We start from the raw sequence: 19,108 nt of genomic DNA, 5'->3' as shown, positions 1-19,108 counted from the left end.
ATTATAATGCAAATATTGGATTTTGCTACACATTCCAGTAGTTCTCATAGACTTAGAAATTACTGTAGTTGCATCAATGGAAAATCCCCTCAGTGAGGCTACAAACTTTTATATTCAGGTCACATATTTAAGATAGTAGTGAGAAAGGTATAAGTAAATATAAGGGATTATTTGAAAATTATATCCCATGGAAATTAGAGCTTTTAATAATAAATTGATGGCTAATATTAGGAAATATAAGATACTCATAAATTCTGTAAGCTCTATTTTCTTCCTTGGGTAAGACAACTGGTTTTAGAACACCATGATCTTACTTTTTCATTATGCTTTGTTGTGTTGACAGTAAAGCAATTTGCATAGCCACTTTGCCTCATGGAAAACACTGGGTTTTAGAAGAGCATATTCCCCAGTGCTTATGGAAATGCTGAAATGGAGTCTTTCCGCTCTGAGGATTTCCAGTCTGATCAGATAAACTCGAGATGAGTCCTGATGTTACTGGGGAAGCAGCAGAAAGCAAAGAGAGGTTGCTTGATTTCTGGAGAGGAAATGGGTTTTCCTATGTAGAGCATCACTATTTTCTTCAGTCAGAAATCTCATAATTAAAAAGCATCCAAGAAGTAAGAAGTCTACTCTATTCCATTCAAGCAGGATTTTATTTTTTTTAATTTTTTTAAAGATTTTATTTATTTATTTGAGAGAGAGAATGAGATAGAGAGAGCATGAGAGGGGGGAGGGTCAGAGGGAGAAGCAGACTCCCTGCTGAGCAGGGAGCCCGATGCAGGACTCTATCCCAGGACTCCAGGATCAGAACTGGCTTATTTATCTCTCTTTGACTGACCTTGTAAGCTACTTAGTTGTGAAATGCGTTTTTTGTTATAGTATTCTTAACTTAGTATTCTTTAAAATGAGATTTTTTTTTCAGTGTCAACAATCTTGAATCATAAAAGAAGTTCACAGTCAGCTTACTTTAAGATACTTTATTTTCATTGGTCTCTTTTTCTCTCCGTAGTGGCAGCCATTGCAAGAGTTTTAATTTTATTAAGAAAATGGTTCACAATCCATGAGTTAATCCATCCCCTTTCCAAACTGGACCAGAGTTCACAGTTGCTGGCCAGGCACACTCCCATAGGACCTTCATCTGTGAACCCTTCATCTGTAGCTCCCTTTGGCCTTATTTGCACCCAGTTTCCCCACATAGAAGGTGTAAGGGGTCCTAAAGTTAGGTCCCACAAGGCAGGCCTTGCTTGGGTAAGTGAGGTGGAATAGTGGCTACTCGATACTGATCTAGGAGAGGGTCAGGGAGTCACTTCTCCAGCATCAACTCTAGCCTATATTGTGATTTCTACTTGTAAATATAGTATGTACTCATTGTAAAATGCTTAAGCATTACATAAATATAGAAGGTAGAAGGTCAGTGACTAGAATCTTTAGTAATCTTACCCTCAGCAATAGTCAGTAAATAGTTTGGTATGAATTCTAAATTTTTTAATGTGGATACTGAAATGTTACTGTTTGTCAACAATACTATACGTAGATGCCTATGGTTTGCAGGGCCTTTTTTTATTCCACGGGGTAATGGATCTTGCATTCTTAGAGGCCCGTGAATGGCCTACTTCTAGATATGTGTTATTCAGCCACAATGGGAGCTAGGTGAGAGGAGCCCTGTAACCAGGGGAAGAGGCAAGGGACTAATGTGTGGTGGGTAGGAACTGGGCATGATCCATGTCCTATGATAGGTATTTTTACATTCTGTATCTCTTTTAACCCTTTGCAATTATCCTTCGTGGTTAACTGTGTATAGATGAAGAGAGACAGAGTCCAAGGTCCAGGAGATTTAAGGAGCCAAGCTGAGATGCAAGCCCAGATCAGTGTGGCTCAGATTCAGGGCTTTTTCGTTTTGATTGCAGAACGAAGAGCGCTTTGCCTCCGCCCATCCACACTGACCTCCTTGCTGTTCCCCCGCCTCAGAGCCTTAACACTCACTAGTGGTTCTCTCTCCTAAAATGCCCTTCCCACAGATATCTGCTTTGTTTGCTCCCTCACCTCCTTTTGGCTTTGCTCAAAGTCTGACTACTTCTTTAAAACTAAGCACTCTCCCAAAAGCATTCTTAGCCCTCCTCCCTGCTTTGTTTTCATTCATAGTCCCTCTGCTAGTTTATTTTACTACTTAGTTTATTTACCTTACGAATTGGTTGTTTTGTTTATTGTCCATCTCCCCCAGGGAATGAATGCTCCAGAGCACAGGGATTTTGTCTATTTTGTTCACTCCCCGAACCCTGATGTTGTACAAAAGAACTGACAAGTCACTGTGATATCCTTGAATCTCTCTAGCCTCCTACCCTCCTTGTTTTTGTTAGCCCTTAAACTTCCCCATAGTGAGCAGTGAAACTCTAAAATGCAGAGACTCTATGTGTGTGTTTGGAGGAATAGCAAAGGAAGTAGAGAAGAATCAGGAGGGATCTTGTCTTAACTGGGTGTCAGGGAGAGAGAAACCTCCCAGATAGACAAAGGAAGATGAAAAAAAAGTCACCTGAGAGCTGGGATGTGTGACAAGGCAGCAAAAGGTACATGGGGAGATGGCCAGGGATGAAGAGGAGACCAGTTCAGGTTTCCCTCTATTTGGTGTACATAATGTTTTTTGAAGACTTCCAAAGAAGAAGACACCAGATTCCACCAACTTTCCTAGTGGCCTAAGTTGCTAGAAAGGAAAAAGAATCGATGGACATTCACACAGGTAGGCTAATCACTGCACTACCAGCATCAAACTGTTGCACTTTTTAAAGATTAAATACCTGTTGGTATCTTTCCTGTTTAAGCCAGAGTGTGAGAGTTCATTGCCAAAGCACTTAGCTCGCGTGTCTGAGTTTTGGCAGGAAGCACGTACCAACAGCATCACAGCCTGAGATTCTTTTGGCCCAAGCAGTCCCAGACTCATGGTTACCTTTCATACATCTTTTGTTTGCAGTAGTTCTTGGGCCGGAGCAAAATGATGGGTATTGGGGGGAATAATTCAGACTTAGAACACTTTAGAATTGAGTACACTGGGATGCTGGAGGAAGTTCATGGTTATGGGATAAAGTCAGTGAAACTGCTCCTCAGCCACAGAGAGCCCTCCTCCTCCTCCTCTCTCCTCCTCTCTCCTCCTCTCTCCTCCTCTCTCCTCCTCTCTCCTCCTCGGTGGCTTTAATTGCTGCCCTAGGCAGTCTGAATTACCCGCCAGTAGAGAATTCCCCTTCGAAAAAAATGTAGCCTCCCTAAAACTGCTTTTAATTTGTCATAAAAAGTACTAAGTAGCTAGAACAGGGGTTGATAACTCAGGTTCCTACAGCTCATTAAAACAAAGAATTTTAGTAAGTATTCTGCCCTTTACAGCCCAGGTTTTTGGAAGTCCTGGCTGCAATCAGGCAGCTGTTCTCTGGATTTCCATCTAAAACCGTAACACACGTTGCTTTTGGCTGCTCTCTCTTGGCTTAAAACAGATCTGAAATGAGTTCTTTCATCTGTGATGCCCTCATGGTCGTCTCCTACCTTAGTTACCAAACTGCCATCCCCTAGGGCCCAGCCAGTGCGGTATATAAGGTCAAGAGGTCCAGTAACCTTTCTCCATAACAATGTCCCTTCAAACAGTTAAATCTTTGAATTGTACCTCAATTTGATGCAGTGTTTTTAATAAACAATTTCTGTGACACTTGCTAATTCTCCTTTAACCATGCCTACTGCAATTTGTTAGTCTTGCCCTTCAAAACAAAAGAACAGGGTGAAATACATCGTAGTCCCTCAAAGAAAGTGTTCCACTGTTTGGGGGCATAGTCTCAAAAGAAAAGGTTGGGAATTTCTCTCCCATCTCTCCCTGTCCTTTCATTGTCAGTTTCTTTCCTGGGGCTCTCTCTGTTGTCACTCCTCCCATGATGTCCTACAAGGAACGCCTGTCCCTACCCCTCTACTGAAATGGAACTCTTAAAGGTCACCCATGATTGCCTAATCACAGATCCAGTGGCTGTTTCTCACATTTCATTCCTGATGGCTCAGCAACATCTGACCCTATCGACTTCTTCTACTCCTTGAAATGCTCTGTTGGCAGCACACTCCCAAATGTGTCTGGTCTTTTCCTCTGCTCTCATCGTTCCTATCCTATTGGGAGGCAGTCTGGAGAAGTGGTTAAGAGTGTGGGCTCAATGGGTTTGAATCCTGGCTCTAGTACTTGCTAACTGTGTGACTTGAGTGAGTTATTTAACCCCCCCAAGCCTCAGTTTCTTCATCTGTAAAATGGGAAGAAGAGTAGCTAGGCCATAGGGCTGTCAAGAAGAAATTAAATGAATGTGCCTAGTAAAGAGTAAGCACTTAGTAAATGTCATCTTTGATCATTATAACTTCCTGTTTGGATACCTCCCGAGGCTCCCTTGTATCTGCAGGATAAAACTGTAACTTTCGCTTATAACTAGCTTACTTACTGCCCCCAACCTTTCCTAGTGTGTGCCCACTTCCAAGCCTTTATGCACTCCCCACTTGAGGATCATCTTCACCCCTTCCTGTCCTGCCCTTCTTTAGCTGGCCAGAGGAGGGAGAATGCTGAAGGCTGTGCCTGCCTGCCTCGAGGCCCTGAGCATTGGCTGTGTGTAATGGAAGCCATCCTCCCTTGGGCACTCAGCCTATCTCTCTCAGGCAAATTATAAATTACTTAAGGACACCAGCTGTGATTTATACTTTTTAAAAATATCCTTCTCAGCATTTAGCGCTATATACATACTAGGAATTTAACTCCTGTCTTCTAGCTGCCAAAACATGATAGCTTTTCTTGGTCCTTCCCAGAATCATTTTTCCTCCTAAACTGAAACTTGTATTGATCAGTCCTAAAGCCTATGTAAGCTTTATTTGGGAAACTTGAGTCAACACTACAGGGAGAGTTAACCACCTCAGAACCTTTGGAATGAGGAGGGATATATAGAAATCACTAAAATAATGGGAGCACAGGGAGTAACTTAATTCTTTTTAAAAGGAGTTTGAAATTCTCCCAACCTGTGAAGCTGTTAGGATTTTATACAGTGTTTGGGACTTTTTTCTGTCCTGATGCCATCCTGTCCAAGCAAAATGAGTGCCAGTTGTACTACCACCCTCCACCCCAGCTGTGATCATCAAAAATGCTCCAAATATTGCTGAATGTCCTCTAGGGTACACAAAATCATCCCCATTTGAGAACCACTGCTCTTTAGGATCAATCCAGAAAACTCAGTATGTTCCCAATTCACAGAATATCAGAATTTGGATAGTTTGGATCAAATGAAGATGAAAATTATAATAGACATGAAAGATAAACTTGGGTTGGAAATTACTAACATAGAGAAAATTTAGCATCTACAGATCTTTGGTACATAACCCCATTGTAAGTTGAAAATGTTGTTAAGTGGAAAATGCATTTAATACATCTAGCCTACCACCGGATATCATAGCTTACCATAGCTCACCTTAAACATGCTTAAAACACTTATATTAGCCTACAGTTGGATAAGATCATCTAATGCAAAGCCTATTTTATAATAAAGTGTTGAATATCTCATGTAATTTATTGAATACTCTAGGTGAACAGAGTAATTGTTGTATGGGTACTGAATGGCTGTACACGTGTTGGTTGTTTACCCTGGCAGTCTTGTGGCTGACTGGGAGCTGCCACTCGCATATCACTGGCCTGGGAAAAGATCCAAATTCAAAATTTGAAGTATGGTTTCTACTGAATGCATACTGCTTTTGCACCATCATGAAATCAAAAGATCATAGATTGAACCATTACAGTTAGGGGACCCTCTGTATAAGCAGTTACGGATTGTATCATGAGTAAGGAGAAGTAAACCAATAAAGTAGTTACAGAAATTCAGACCGTCATACTCCTCAAGGTCTTGGGTCTGAAAACAACAATGCCAATGCAGTACTCCAATCATCCTTGGGATATTTTTGTTGGAATTTTATTTAAGTGCCCAAAATACTTTTCTACTTTTGACAATAAGTATATTAAATCATAAAATAATGACTCCAATTACCATTGGAGGGAATTATATTTGACCTGAGGTAAGCTGGCTCTCCCTACCAGAGGCTGCTTCTGACCCCAAAGCTGCTCTGAGACAGCATGCTCAGGTGCTTCAGGGATGAAGTAGGAATGCCGAGGTACTTTGTGCTTTGGTGAAGGGCCCCACTTGCTCATAAATCTTCGTGGTTGTTAGAAAATCTAGCTGTAGACTTCTGATTTAAAGCCCACCTCCAATTGACATTCACCATTACGTTCTGTCTAAATGCAGTAGCACAGATTGCATGTGATCCTCAAAGGCTGAAAGTAACAGTTAAACATACTACTTTCTGAAAAAAAAAAAGAATTAAGGCTCCAACCTTGTGAGAGACCTGCTTTGGCTCATAATTGCCTTTGAAAAGGGAAAGCATACAGACCTTCAAGATGATCACTGGCCAATAGTCTAGAAATAGGCCTTGTACAGTTGCTTGAATCTGGGAGGCAAGGTAGAATTACTCATTCCACAGACAACTGTGAACATCTTCTGTGTTCCAGATTTGTGCTAAGGAACTCCAGAGACCATGATGGACTGAATTGTGTTGCCCCTCCGCAAAATGCATATGTTGAATCCCTAACCCCCAACATCACTAGAGATAGGGTCTTCAGAAGGTACTTAAGGTTAAATGAGGTCATAAGGAGGGGATCCTAATCTAATAGTACTATGGCCTTCTAAGAAGAGGAAGAGAGGGGTGCCTGGCTGGCTCAATCAGAAGAGCATACAACTCTTGATCTCAGGGTCGTGAGTTCGAGCTCCATGTTGGGTGTAGAGATTACTAAAGAAAAATAATAAATTTTTAAAAAAGAGGAAGAAGAAGAGAATGAAAGAGAAAGAAGGTGGCCATCTGCAAGCCAGGAAGAGGGTTCTGGCCAGAATCTGACCCTAACCTTGGATTTCTAGCCTCCAGAACTGTGAGAAAAAAAAGTTCTCTTGTTTAAGCCACTCAGTATATGTATTTGTTTTCACAGCCTTAGCTAACACATTCTGCATCCTCATTGTACAGACGAGGAAACTGGACCCAGAGAGGCAAATGATTTGCCCAAAGTCAAGTTGCTAGTTAGTGGCAGAACTAGAACTTAGAACCTAGTTTTCCTGACTAGTCTGTTGTACATTCCCCATTTCTGTACCACCTCAGGTCATATAGGCTCCTGTTCATTATCTCTAGAACCTGTGGCTCACCTCTTCTCTAAGTATCGGGGTCCTTATACCTGCCCTGTTTATCTCAGGATTGTTGTGAGGATTGATTAGATGGTACAAAAAAGACAATTTAAGTTTCTAAACAGAATATTTTACAGATGTAAGTATCACACTCAACTCAGATTTTGCCCAATTATCAGGAATCTATCTGCCTTTGAAAATTGTTCTCTTTTTTATTTAAACACCTGAAACTTAGCCTTAATTGCTGAAATGAGGTAGTTCTTGAAAGTGTAACCAGAAAGCTCTGCGGTCTACAGACAAAAGTTATAAATAAAGTCATTTCTAGTTGTAACCACACTGAGACTGTTACTTGTTATTCTCCTTTTCCAAGGGTAAAATTCTAAATTTTGAAAAGAAGCATCAGATTAAGGCATAAGAATTTCTAGAGTTTAGCCCATATGCTGTTCCATCTACTAGAAGTGTAACCCTGGACAAGTCACTTCACTCTTCTGAGTCCTGGCATCCTTTCCTGTCAGATAATGGGGTTAGACTTTGTGGTTTAGGGATCCCAGAATAATTACTCTGAACTGTGCAATGCCTTAAAACAGCAGGACAAAGTAATTCACACAGTGTTCTTGCTTCACAGATTATACTTTGGTTATAGTTGTTGGAAAAGTCAAGCATAGATGAATGGCATTTGGCAGGAGTACATCTGAAACCCTTAATTATACACTGTAGGCAGCTCTGTAGCTTGGTCTGTGTCAAAAGACACCACATTATCAAATGACACAGTGTAGAGATGTTCGGAGTTTTTGCAACAGCTTGTTCATCTGTAGCATGATTTGCGTGTGTCAGGTAGCATCCACAGTCTGCGTTTGAAAATCTGAACACTCCTATATTTAAAGACCTCCTGTCCAGTTCCTTTGGAAATGAGTCCATTAAAATTGATGACACTTAGTGGGGAGTTTGGGGTTCATAGCTGGTGACACATATGGTTAATTTTCAGATATTTATGTAGTTAAATACTATACGAGGTATAATGGTTTTCTTCCCCCTTCATCTGTTTTGCCTAACCCCCCACCCCGCACCCTTCTGGCAACCACCAGTTTGTTCTCTATATGAGTCTATTCCTGTGTTTGTGTAAGTTATGTAAGTTTTAGCTGTAAGTTTTATTTTTTTTAAAGATTTTATTTATTTATTTAACAGAGAGACAGAGAGAGAGACAGCAAGAGAGGGAACATAAGCGGGGGGGAGGGGGAGAGGGAGAAGCAGGCTCCCCGCTGAGCAGGGAGCCCTACATGGGGCTTGATCCCAGGACCCTGAGATCATGACCTGAGCTGAAGGCAGACGCTTAATGACTGGGCCACCCAGGTGCCCCTAGGTGTAAGTTTTACATACAGCTTTTGATGTATTTCTATTATAGAAGTAATACATAAAAAACACACATAAGTAATACATAAATTGGAAACACTTTTAGCAATAAAGGAAAAAATCATCTATAATGCTACTGTAGTTATTTACCTTTTGTGCCTATCCTTTGAGACATATCCATGATTTTTTAAAATTTTAATTATGGTTACATACACATAACAAAATATACCATTTTAACCATCTTTATGTGCAGAGTTAAGTGACCTCAAATACATTCACATTGTTATGCTATCATCAATACCACCCATCTCCGGAACTCTTGTCATCTCACAAAACTAAAACTTTGTACCCATTAAACACAAAAATTCTACTCTGTTACATCTCCACCCACACAATTTATGTTATTGATGTCACAATTTCCTCTTTATACCATATTATATTTTATATTTTAAGGTATTATACAGGCAGTTTAATAACTTGCTGAGGACAGCAAGGAGGCCTGTGTAAGGGGAGTGCTGTGAAAAGGGGATAGGAAATAAAACTGGGAAGGGAGTTCATAGGGCCTTGTATTCCATGGTGAGAATTTAGATTTTATTTAAAGTTTGTTGAGACACCTTTGGATAGTTGAGGGCAGAGGAACGACATGATTTAATTTGTTTTGGAAGGTGTACTTGGTTGCTGTATGGATGTAGACAGCAGGGGTAGGATAGGAAACAGGAGAGTAGTGAGGAGGCTATTTCGGTAACCCAGGTGAGAGAGGACAGTGACTTCCCTCTCAGTGGAAGGGGGGCAAGTGGTTGGATTCCAGATATATTTTGAAGCTAGAGCCGGTAGGATTTGCCGATGGATTGGGTGTGGGATAGGAGAGAAAGAGAGGAGCCAAGGTGGACATCAATGTTTTGGGCCTGAGCAACTGGAAGGAGGAAGTTGCCATTTTTTGAGGTAGAGATGGAGGAGGAGGAGATTTTTAGGTGGGGGGAAATAAAGAGTTGTGTTTCAGTGTTCATTTTTACAGTCTATTAGATGTCTAACTGAAGATGTCAGGTAAGCAGTTGGATATGCAAATCTGGATTTCAGGGGAAAGGATGGGGCTGGAGATGAAAATTTTGAAGACAGCCTTTGTGGATGACATTTTAACCATGAGATTGAGTGAGTTCATCTAGGCCCTGGCAGGGAGGATAGATGGGTAAGATAAAAGGTCTGAATAAAGAGCCCTGGGGCATGTGGACATTTAGAGGTCAAGAGGAGGAGGACAAGGACCTAGCAAAGAAAACTGAGAAAAAACATCCGGTGAGGAGAGAGAAAAACCAGATGGTATGGTCTCCTGAAAGTGGAGAGAGTGTTTCAAGAAGGAGGAATGAGTGATCAGTTGTGTCTGTGTCTAAGGTGGTTGAAGTTTATATTTAGCAATATGAAGATCATGGCTTGTAGTTGAAATGTGACTCCAGTCAGGGTCTTCCTTCTTTTTTTCTTTTTTTACAGTCTTGAGGTTATTTATTTATTTATTTGTTTTTACACTTACCATGCCATGAATTCATAGAGAATGGGTTCCAGGTGCTTAGGCTCCTTTCAGTTGGTTCTCACAAAGTGTATTTCTCTGATTGGAGCAAGCTGGAACTTCAGTTGCACCCAAGCACCTTTCTGTTTGGCTTCCTTCTTTTTCTGATCATTTTCCTTCACACACTTCAGGAAACTGTGTTGGTTCTTAGAGCACTTAATATGCTCAATACATAAATTAATTCTCTTGGCAAGAATCTTGCCCTTAACTTGTTTGTTTATAACAATGCCAACCGCATGCTGGGTAACATTGTAGACTCTTCCAGTTTTGCCATGGTAATGTTTATGGTGCGTTCCTTTTTGAACACTGCCCATTTCCTTGATGTCCATGATATCACCTTTCTTGTGGATTTGCGTGTATGTGGCCAAAGGAACAACTCCATGTTTTCTAAAAGGCCTAGAGAACGTATAGCGGGTACCTCTCCTCTCTTTGTGTTGGTCATTTTGGTGCATTACTGAAAGATGGTGGTTCCCACCAGTCTTCTTGCCAGAAATTCACTTCTCTCGGGGCCCCTGGGTGGCTCAGTCGTTAAGCGTCTGCCTTCAGCTCGGGTCATGATCCCGGGGTCCTGGGATCGAGCCCCACATCGGGCTCCCTGCTCCACGGGAGGCCTGCTTCTCCCTCTCCCACTCCCCCTGCTTGTGTTCCCTCTCTCGCTGTGTCTCTCTCTGTCAAATAAATAAATAAAATCTTAAAAAAAAAAAAAAGAAAATCACTTCTCTCATTTCCTGACTGTGTCTTACCAGTTATCAGTTAGGTGAGAGAACGTTCCCTTCTAGTTGAATGTTAAATATCTCATCCTCCAGGAGACAGTCACCTAATTTTCTTTTTTTTTTTTTTAAGATTTTATTTATTTATTCATGAGAGAGAGAGAGAGACAGACAGAGGCAGAGGGAGAAGCAGGCTCCCCGTGGAGCCGGGAGCCTGATGCGGGACTTGATCCCAGGACCCCGGGATCATGACCTGAGCCGAAGGCAGACGCTTAACCGACTGAGCCACCCGACAGTCACCTAATTTTCTAAGTCAGTTGACCCAAAACAGATATCCTCTCTTCTCTTGGGCCCTCCAAGAAAACCAGTGGGTTTTTTTGTGGTTTTTTGTTGTGGTTTTTTTTTTCCTGGCTTAGCATACAGAACAGTGTTAGTTTGTTATGGACTCTAATCTGCACTCTAACAATTAAGAATTCCCCTTGGGGTGCCTGGATGGCTCAGTCGTTAAGCGTCTGCCTTCGGCTCAGGTCATGATCCCAGGGTCCTGGGATCGAGCCCCGCATTGGGCTCCCTGCTCAGCAGGAAGCCTGCTTCTCCCACTCCCACTCCCCCTGCTTGTGTTTCCTCTCTCTGTGTCAAATAAATAAATAAAATCTTAAAAAAAAAAAAAAAGAATTCCCCTTACATTCATCAACCAACAATTATTTAACAAAATTCCAACAATATACTATATTGTATTCATTGAGTGTTATTTGAGAGCTTGTTTGGAGGTTGTAGCAGGGGAGGGCAGCTACTCGTATACCCTTGACCGAAAAACAGTCCTCCTCTATCGGGGAAGGTCGTCCTCTTCGACCGAGCATGCAGCTTTGGGAGGGATGCACATGGAGCGGTGAGGGAGGAAGGGGACAACCGCCTATCCAGCCAGATCAGCCGCATCAACCCTGGCGATCAATGGGGTGACAGATGTCACAGCCAGATCTCCCTCACATCCATCATTGAATGTTATTTGAAAAAGAAAATCCCACTCAGGAAGAGTTTACCAAGTCCCAGGCAGAAATGATTCCTCTGGGTGGGGCAGGAAGAGCTCACAAAGGAAGACAGGATCATGAGATGTGAGGGTAAGAAAGTATCATGGGGGGTTCCCAGGAAGGTGGGTCATTAGCTGGGCCTGAAAGGGTAGAAAGGATTTGAACAGGTAGGGCAAAAGATAATCACATAAGATGTTTGATACCATAGTCAGAGATGATGCTGATTGTGATTATATTTATACGGACAGATTGGCCTGAAGGGATGGATTCACTGTCAGAAATAATTCACATTGAATCATGTACACATGAAACCCTATCATGTTGACCTGTGCTTGAGAAGCCTTTGGTATCAAGGTTCTGGGTTACCTTTTAGAGGGATGTTGGTAGTATTTAGTGGTAGTGAGGTGCCTTAGAATTTGGAGATAAGATTGCTTTACTTTACCTGTTCAGTCCATTCGTGTATGAGATACTGAAGATAAATCAAGACAGGTCCCAGTCTTCAAAATCCACATATGGCAGTGTGGCAGGCCCTACAATGCCAAAAGGTATCCACCTCAAGTCCTTGGAACCTGTGAGTGTTGCCTTATTTGGAAAAAGGGCCTTTACAGATGTGGTTAAGTAAAGGATTTTGAAATGAGGAGATCATTCTGGATTATCTACTGGTGGTTGGAAAAATACTATCACAAGTGTCCTCAGAAAGGCAGAGAGAGATTAGACACAGAGCAGAGGAGGACATGACAGTGTGACCACAAAGACAGATGAGAATATTGTGGATTCAAGCCAAGGAACACCTGGAGTGACCAGAAGGTGGAAGAAGCAAGGAATGGATTCTCCTCCAGAGAGAAGCACAGCTCTACTGACATACTGATTTTGGACCTTTGGCTTCCAGAACAGTGAGAATGAATTTCTGTTCTTTTAAGCCACCAAGTTTGTGGCAATTTATTATAGCAGCCAGAGGAAATTCATACAGGTGGTATTCGTTATTAGGGGAATAAGCAAATTGTAAATGTGAATTTGGAAGAACCCATTACATTAGTTAAGGTGACCTGGTTTGTAGACTTAGGGAGGCCAGTTCAGAACATAAGTATAATGTAGCAAGTTTAGACTTAATTATTTAACACCTTATTTAGAAGAAAGCTATGTGGGTAGAAGTGGGGCAGTTGGCCCCAAAACATAAACAGAAGCCAGAGACCTAGAAACTTGTAGTGAATGCCGCAGACTTTCAGGCCTGAATTTTGTGGTGCCGGAGACAAATACGTGTGGTAGAGGGAGGGTCACTAGGCTTCTTCATCGCCTGGATGGCATTCCCTCCTCTTTGCTTGCTGGGTGGTACTCTGCCTCCTTGCTTTGATTCCAAGCAGCTTACAGTCACTGATGAGCTTCCAGGTGTGCTGACTTGGCCCTGGTCGTGAACCTGAGTATTTTGGATACTGCAAGAGAAACTTTCTCTTTTTCTCACACACGTGTAGATGAATACATTTGCAGCCTAATTTTTATTTCTTGTGAGTTTGATTAGCATGATTTAGTAATCACGCTTAGGCTAACTCAACCCTGAGACTGACAAAACTAGAGGCCACATCCTGACACTTAGTAAATTTGCCAAGCTAAAGCCATACACAATAAGGCCTTTTGATATGTAGCCTTTGGGTCTTCCAGATTCTATCTGCTGTTATCATTGAGCCCTCCATGCTACCTCAGGAGACATCACACTTCTCCCTCAATTCAAAATCTAGGAGACATTTTTTCTTGGCACTTATATATATATGGAGGTACCCTAAGGGGCTGCTAGGGGCTGGAGAGCCCTTCAACATGTTTAGGAAGAACAACCTCAGCTCCTGTGTTAGTTTCCTAGGGCTGCTGTAACAAAGTACCACAAAGCTGGTGGCTTAAAAGAACAGAAATTTATTTTCTCACAGTTCCGGGGGCCACAAGCCTAAGATCTAGGTGTTGGCAGAGCCACACTCCCCCCGAAGATTCCAGGGGAGAATCTCTCCTTGCCTCTTCTGGTGGCCCCAGCAGTTCCTTGGCTTGTGGCTGTCTCTGCCTTTATCTTCACATAGCCTTCTCCTCTGTGACTTCTCTTTTGTCTCTTATCAGGACACCTGTCATTGGACTAAGGGTTTACCCTAATCTAGTATGATCTCATCTTATTACAAACTACTTCTAAATAAAGCCGTGTCCTGAGTAGACATAAATTTGGGGGTGGGGAGCAGACACTCTTCAACCCACTATAGCTCCTAAAGCTGGAAAAGATGCCAAGGCTTGACTGAGTCTTAGGTTATGCTAAATAAATATGAGTCAACTGCAGCAACAGACTAAGTAGGTCCCAATTTGTAAGTGCAGACTGTAAGATAATCGTAAAGAAACTTGGTAATAACCAAGAGGCCACCCTATCTGGTGGCAGCAGTGATACACAATCATGTCTCCTGTTAAGATCCCTAAGAGCACCATTCCAAACTGGGCTCTCCTGCCTTGCTCTAATTGCAATCACTCCAGCAGTACTGTTCTCTACAGATGGGGCTGGTTCCCACATCACCTACTGTTCTCTGCTGGTGTGGCCACCTGTCTCCTGGCCCAGGACCTTCACAGCTTTGTAGCTTTCCGTGGGATAGGTTTTTCTTTTAGGGCTGCCCCATCCATAATCACTCTACTTACCACTCAAGTTATGATAGCATTTGTGTACTGAGCTCAAAAGGTCACGGGAAGACATGCCTCCATAGTATTCTTCAGCCATACCATTGACTATGGACAAGTCATTGTCCCATCTTTAGTTGGGTTAGCCTGTGATGCGCTCCAGTATTGGTTTCTTTCTGATCCTTTTCAGTAAGAGGATAATGTGTTTTGTGTTGGAATATTACATTCTAGGTTCCCAAATTTCCTTTTTATTCCTCATTCATTCATTTGAGACCTTGGGAGTCACATTATGCAAATTAAACTGCCTCTACCACCTTGCACTGTGCCTAGGCTCACTAAAGATGATGTTCCAGCCATATTGGAGCAAAACATCTGAAACCAGTGGAAAGGGAATAGAGTTACCAGGCTCCCAAGGTGCTGTGGCTTCTTATGGTGGAGTTAGATGGAGTTGGATTCCAATTCTAGGTCAGCCACTCACTGACAGTATAGACCCAGGTGCGCTTCTTAACCTCTCTGAACATAAGTTCTGTAAATATCTGTGAATTGAGCCTAAAACTCTATACTTTGCAGAATTATTATGAAAATTTAGTGGGATGGGGAATGTAGGTGAACACTTCTAGCACCTAATCAGTTGTACGGTCACCACTCCATAAATCTGCTGACTGTGGTCATGAGCAAGATCCATGGCACAGCTGAGAAAAAGGGGCTGACAGCATCACATGGATTCAGGAACATGTCCCCAGTGCCACGTGACTAATAATGTCTCTCCCAACAGTGTGTTTTCTCTAGAGTTTTCCCCATTTTCCTGCCCTTTCTCTCACCTCGAAGAATTGTTCTTCTTTTTCAAAACATTAATAATCTTTGTATTCTTGATTGCGTCCCTTCCCAACTCGGTTTACGTACTTCATCTCTTGATCTCTGTTAGCTGTAGTCCCTCAACACATTTTACATTGTGCCTTTTCTTAAAAACACTCTTCCTTCAATGCTGCAGCCCACTCAGGATACACATAGTCTGTTTCCTTTAGCTGTCAACTTCTTGAACACTTCTAAAATTTATTCATAAATGTCTATTATGCACGACCATGTGCTGGGTACAATGACAGACAATGGGCAGCCATCAGGGCTGTCGGCCAAGGATACTACTACTAGTTCTTCTGCCCCCTGGTCTCAAGCAAGATAGGGACCAAGTCGTCAGCAACTTGTGCTCTGGCCTTTCCCAGCTCTCTGCCCTCATGTGGGGCCATCAGTCTCTGTTCTGTCCTTACCTGCTTAGTTTCAGGTTTTTTTGAACAGTCCCAAGTTCTTTCCCACCACAAGGAGGGAACACACTTCACCTACTTAATTCCTGTGCTTCCTTTTGATCCTAGTTCAAACATTATTTCCTCAGGGAAACCTTCCTTTCATGCCCCCTCCTCTGCCCCATTTAGGACAGATTCATCTTTTACATTCTTATAGACTCATCATTCCTTTTGTTTAGAACACTTAACTCAGTTTCTAATTTTGCATTTATGAGTGTAATTACTTGACTGTCTTTTCCACTCTACCCTAAGCTCTGTGGGAGCCTGGACCATGACTGTTTTTACTCCTCATTCTATGCACAGCTCCTAGCATAGTGTCTGTCTGGAGGTAGGCCATCATTCAGTCGTAGAAGGAACGGGAGAGTGTCTTTCAGGAACTAGTCAGGTAGAGAGAAGGAAATAATGTATTCTAGTACTTCAAGTGGAGTATTATAATGGAGTTAAACCCTGTGCGTCAGGGGAGCAGGGAATAGCAGCAATTAGCTCACAGGGGTGTGGGTGCAGGTGTGAAGTAATCAGCAAACACTTCTGAAAAAATGAGTAGGCATTAGATATGCAAATGAGGAAGAAAATGGCCTTCTGGCAGAGGGGAGGGCTTATGCAAAACTGTGAAAGAACATCATGAGTTGAGGGAACTGAGTTTGGTAGACTGGAGAGAAGTGAGCATGTGGAGACATAGCAAGAGGTGAGGCCGGACAATAGGACAGAAAATGGAGGGCCTTGCCTACGTCGTGTGGAATTTGAACCTGTGTGGGAAAAGCCAGAGGTGAGTTTAAAGTAGGAAAATAGTATGACAGATTTGCATTTTTAAAAAAAACTTCTTTTGATAACTGGAACTCTCAGACATGACTGGTGGAATTATAAAATGGTATAACCACGTTGGAAAGCTGTTTGGCAGCTTCTTACAAAGTTCAGCATACACCTACCCTACAAACTGGCAATTCTACTCCTAGATATTTACCTAAAATTAAAAATATGTATTCAAAAATGACTTCTACAAAAATGCTCATGGCAACTTTTTCATAAGAGCCCAAACTGGAAACAACTCAATTTTTCATCAACAGGTGAACGGAAAAATAAATTGTGGTATATCCATGCAACTGGACACTACTCAGCAATATAAAAGAGCAAACTACTCGTAAATGCAACAACCTAGATGAATCTCACAGACATTATGTTGAACTAAAGAATCCAGACACAAAATAATCTATGCCATGTGATTCCATTTACATAGAGTTTAAGAACAGGCAGAACCAATCTCTGGTACGAGAAATTAGGACAGTATTTGCCTCTGGGTGTCAGGGGTTCCACTGCAAAGAGTCATCAGGGAACTTTCTGGGACAATGGAAATATTCTGTATCTCAATTGGGATGATAGTTCTGTTCAAATCCATCAAGCTGTACACTTTTTTTTAAAGATTTTATTTATTTATTTGACAGAGAGAGACACAGCGAGAGCAGGAACACAAGCAGGGGGAGTGGGAGAGGGAGAAGCAGGCTTCCTGCCGAACAGGGAGCCCGATGTGGGACTTGATCCCAGGACGCTGGGATCATGACCTGAGCCGAAGGCAGACGCTTAATGACTGAGCCACCCAGGCGCCCAAGCTGTACACTTTTAATGTATGTTTTATTGTGTGTAAATTGTGTGTCAATTTTTTTTTACATGTTAGGGAAAAAAGACGTCTTTGGAAGCAGGGTGGAGAATGCTGGAAGAAGGTATTGAGACTTGACTTGGGGAGATTGTATTAATGCAGCTGAGAAATTTTAGGGCCAGGATTTAAGCAGTGGTAGTGGGTATTAGACTCTTTGGTAGTAGAGCTATAATCAGTGGAAACTGAGAAGCAGGTGTTGGGGGAGAGTTTTGGTTACAGGAGATGAGCTGAGTTTCAGAAATGTGAGGTTGTTGTACCTCTGGGGCATCTACAGGTCCAATGGGCAGAACTAAATATGGATCTGGGGGCACCTGGGTGGCTTAGTTGGTTGAGTGTCCGACTCTTGGTTTCGGCTTAGGTCACGATCTCACGGTCATGGGATGGAGCCCTGCATCAGGCTCCACACTCAGGCCAAGTCTGCTTGGGGTTCTGTCTCTCTCCTTCTGTCCCTGCCCTCCACTTGCACACACACTCTCTCTCTTTCCCCTTCTCTCTCAACTAAATAAATAAATGAATATGGGCCTGAAGCCTGGGGAGACTTAGGTTGGAGATAAGGATATGGGTTTGCCTAGAGGTAGGCATCATTGAAATTGTCATGAATAGGAGAGTTTATCCAGTAAGCAGAGAAAAGAGCTAAAAACAGAACCCTTGAATCCTTGACATTTAGAGGGTGATAGTGAACAAGGAGCCCTTGAAGGGATCTGAGGTGATGTTAAAATGTTGCATCATAGGGGCGCCTGGGTGGCTCATTCGTTAAGCGTCTGCCTTCGGCTCAGGTCGTGATCCCAGGGTCCTGGGATCGAGCCCCGCATCGGGCTCCCTGCTCAGCGGGAAGCCTGCTTCTCCCTCTCCCACTCCCTTTGCTTGTGTTCCCTCTCTCGCTGTGTCTCTCTCTGTCAAATAAATAAATAAAATCTTAAAAAAAGAAAAAAGTTGCATCATGGAAGCCCAAAAAGGGGAAAATGATTTAAAGAAGGGTGGATGTCAAATGCTGTAATAGTTAGGTCAGGAAAGAACTGCTCCCTCACCACTCCCTCTCTCCTAAGCCCTTCAAATCTCTACTCCTTTCTCATGCTACTGGAATGTTTTTCCTGAAGGCAGCCAGAGGCCACCACATCTCCAGATCTGGTGACCTGTTCCCCTGCCTCATCTTCATCCTCCCTGCAGCATTCGACATTGCTGACCATTTCCTCGTGCTTGGAATTCTCTCCCCTAGTCCTTTATTGCTCTGCAGGGTTGTTACCCTCACATGACCCTCATCATGGCTCCTCTTCCTACTCCTAAACATGATCATTCCCCAAGGGTCTGTCTTATTTTCTTCCCTCAACATTGAATTGCAGCATCTTCTAGTGGTTAGACCTGTGCTGGGTGCTGACGATACCAGTGAGTAAAGCATAGGCCTGGTGTCCCAGAACTGGACAGCATAGCTAGAAAGGAAGATGGAAACAGATAGCAACAATATTTTAAGTTCAGAAGTTATTAGCAGGGTCCTCTGGGAATGCAGAGGGAACAACTGGGCTTGAAGAACTTAGGAACAAAACAGTAGGAAAGCTATGAAGGGAACAGTGCACTAGAGGGATGGGATCCTCAGAAATTTCTGTGGCTGAAGTGTAGAAAATAATGGGGTTGAAGGGTGAGAGGGGGTTGAAAATGTAAATAAATGTAGAG

General features: G+C 42.5%; 1 protein-coding gene and 1 pseudogene across 3 annotated transcripts in view; one reads left to right on the top strand and one right to left on the bottom strand.

The window, feature by feature from the left end:
• TMEM266 (transmembrane protein 266) overlaps positions 1–19,108 on the top strand; it is a 118,987-nt gene that overhangs the window by 2,091 nt on the left and 97,788 nt on the right. The window lies entirely within an intron of this gene.
• Positions 9,824–10,571, bottom strand: LOC118003587 (annotated as a pseudogene).

The sequence above is a fragment of the Mirounga leonina genome, unplaced genomic scaffold (genome assembly GCF_011800145.1).
Source record: "Mirounga leonina isolate KUSES-001 unplaced genomic scaffold, KU_Mleo_1.0 Mir_91, whole genome shotgun sequence".
Taxonomy (NCBI): Eukaryota; Metazoa; Chordata; class Mammalia; order Carnivora; family Phocidae; genus Mirounga; species Mirounga leonina.
The sequence above is the reverse complement of the archived record's forward strand: the minus strand, read 5'-3'. Positions and strand labels throughout refer to the sequence as shown.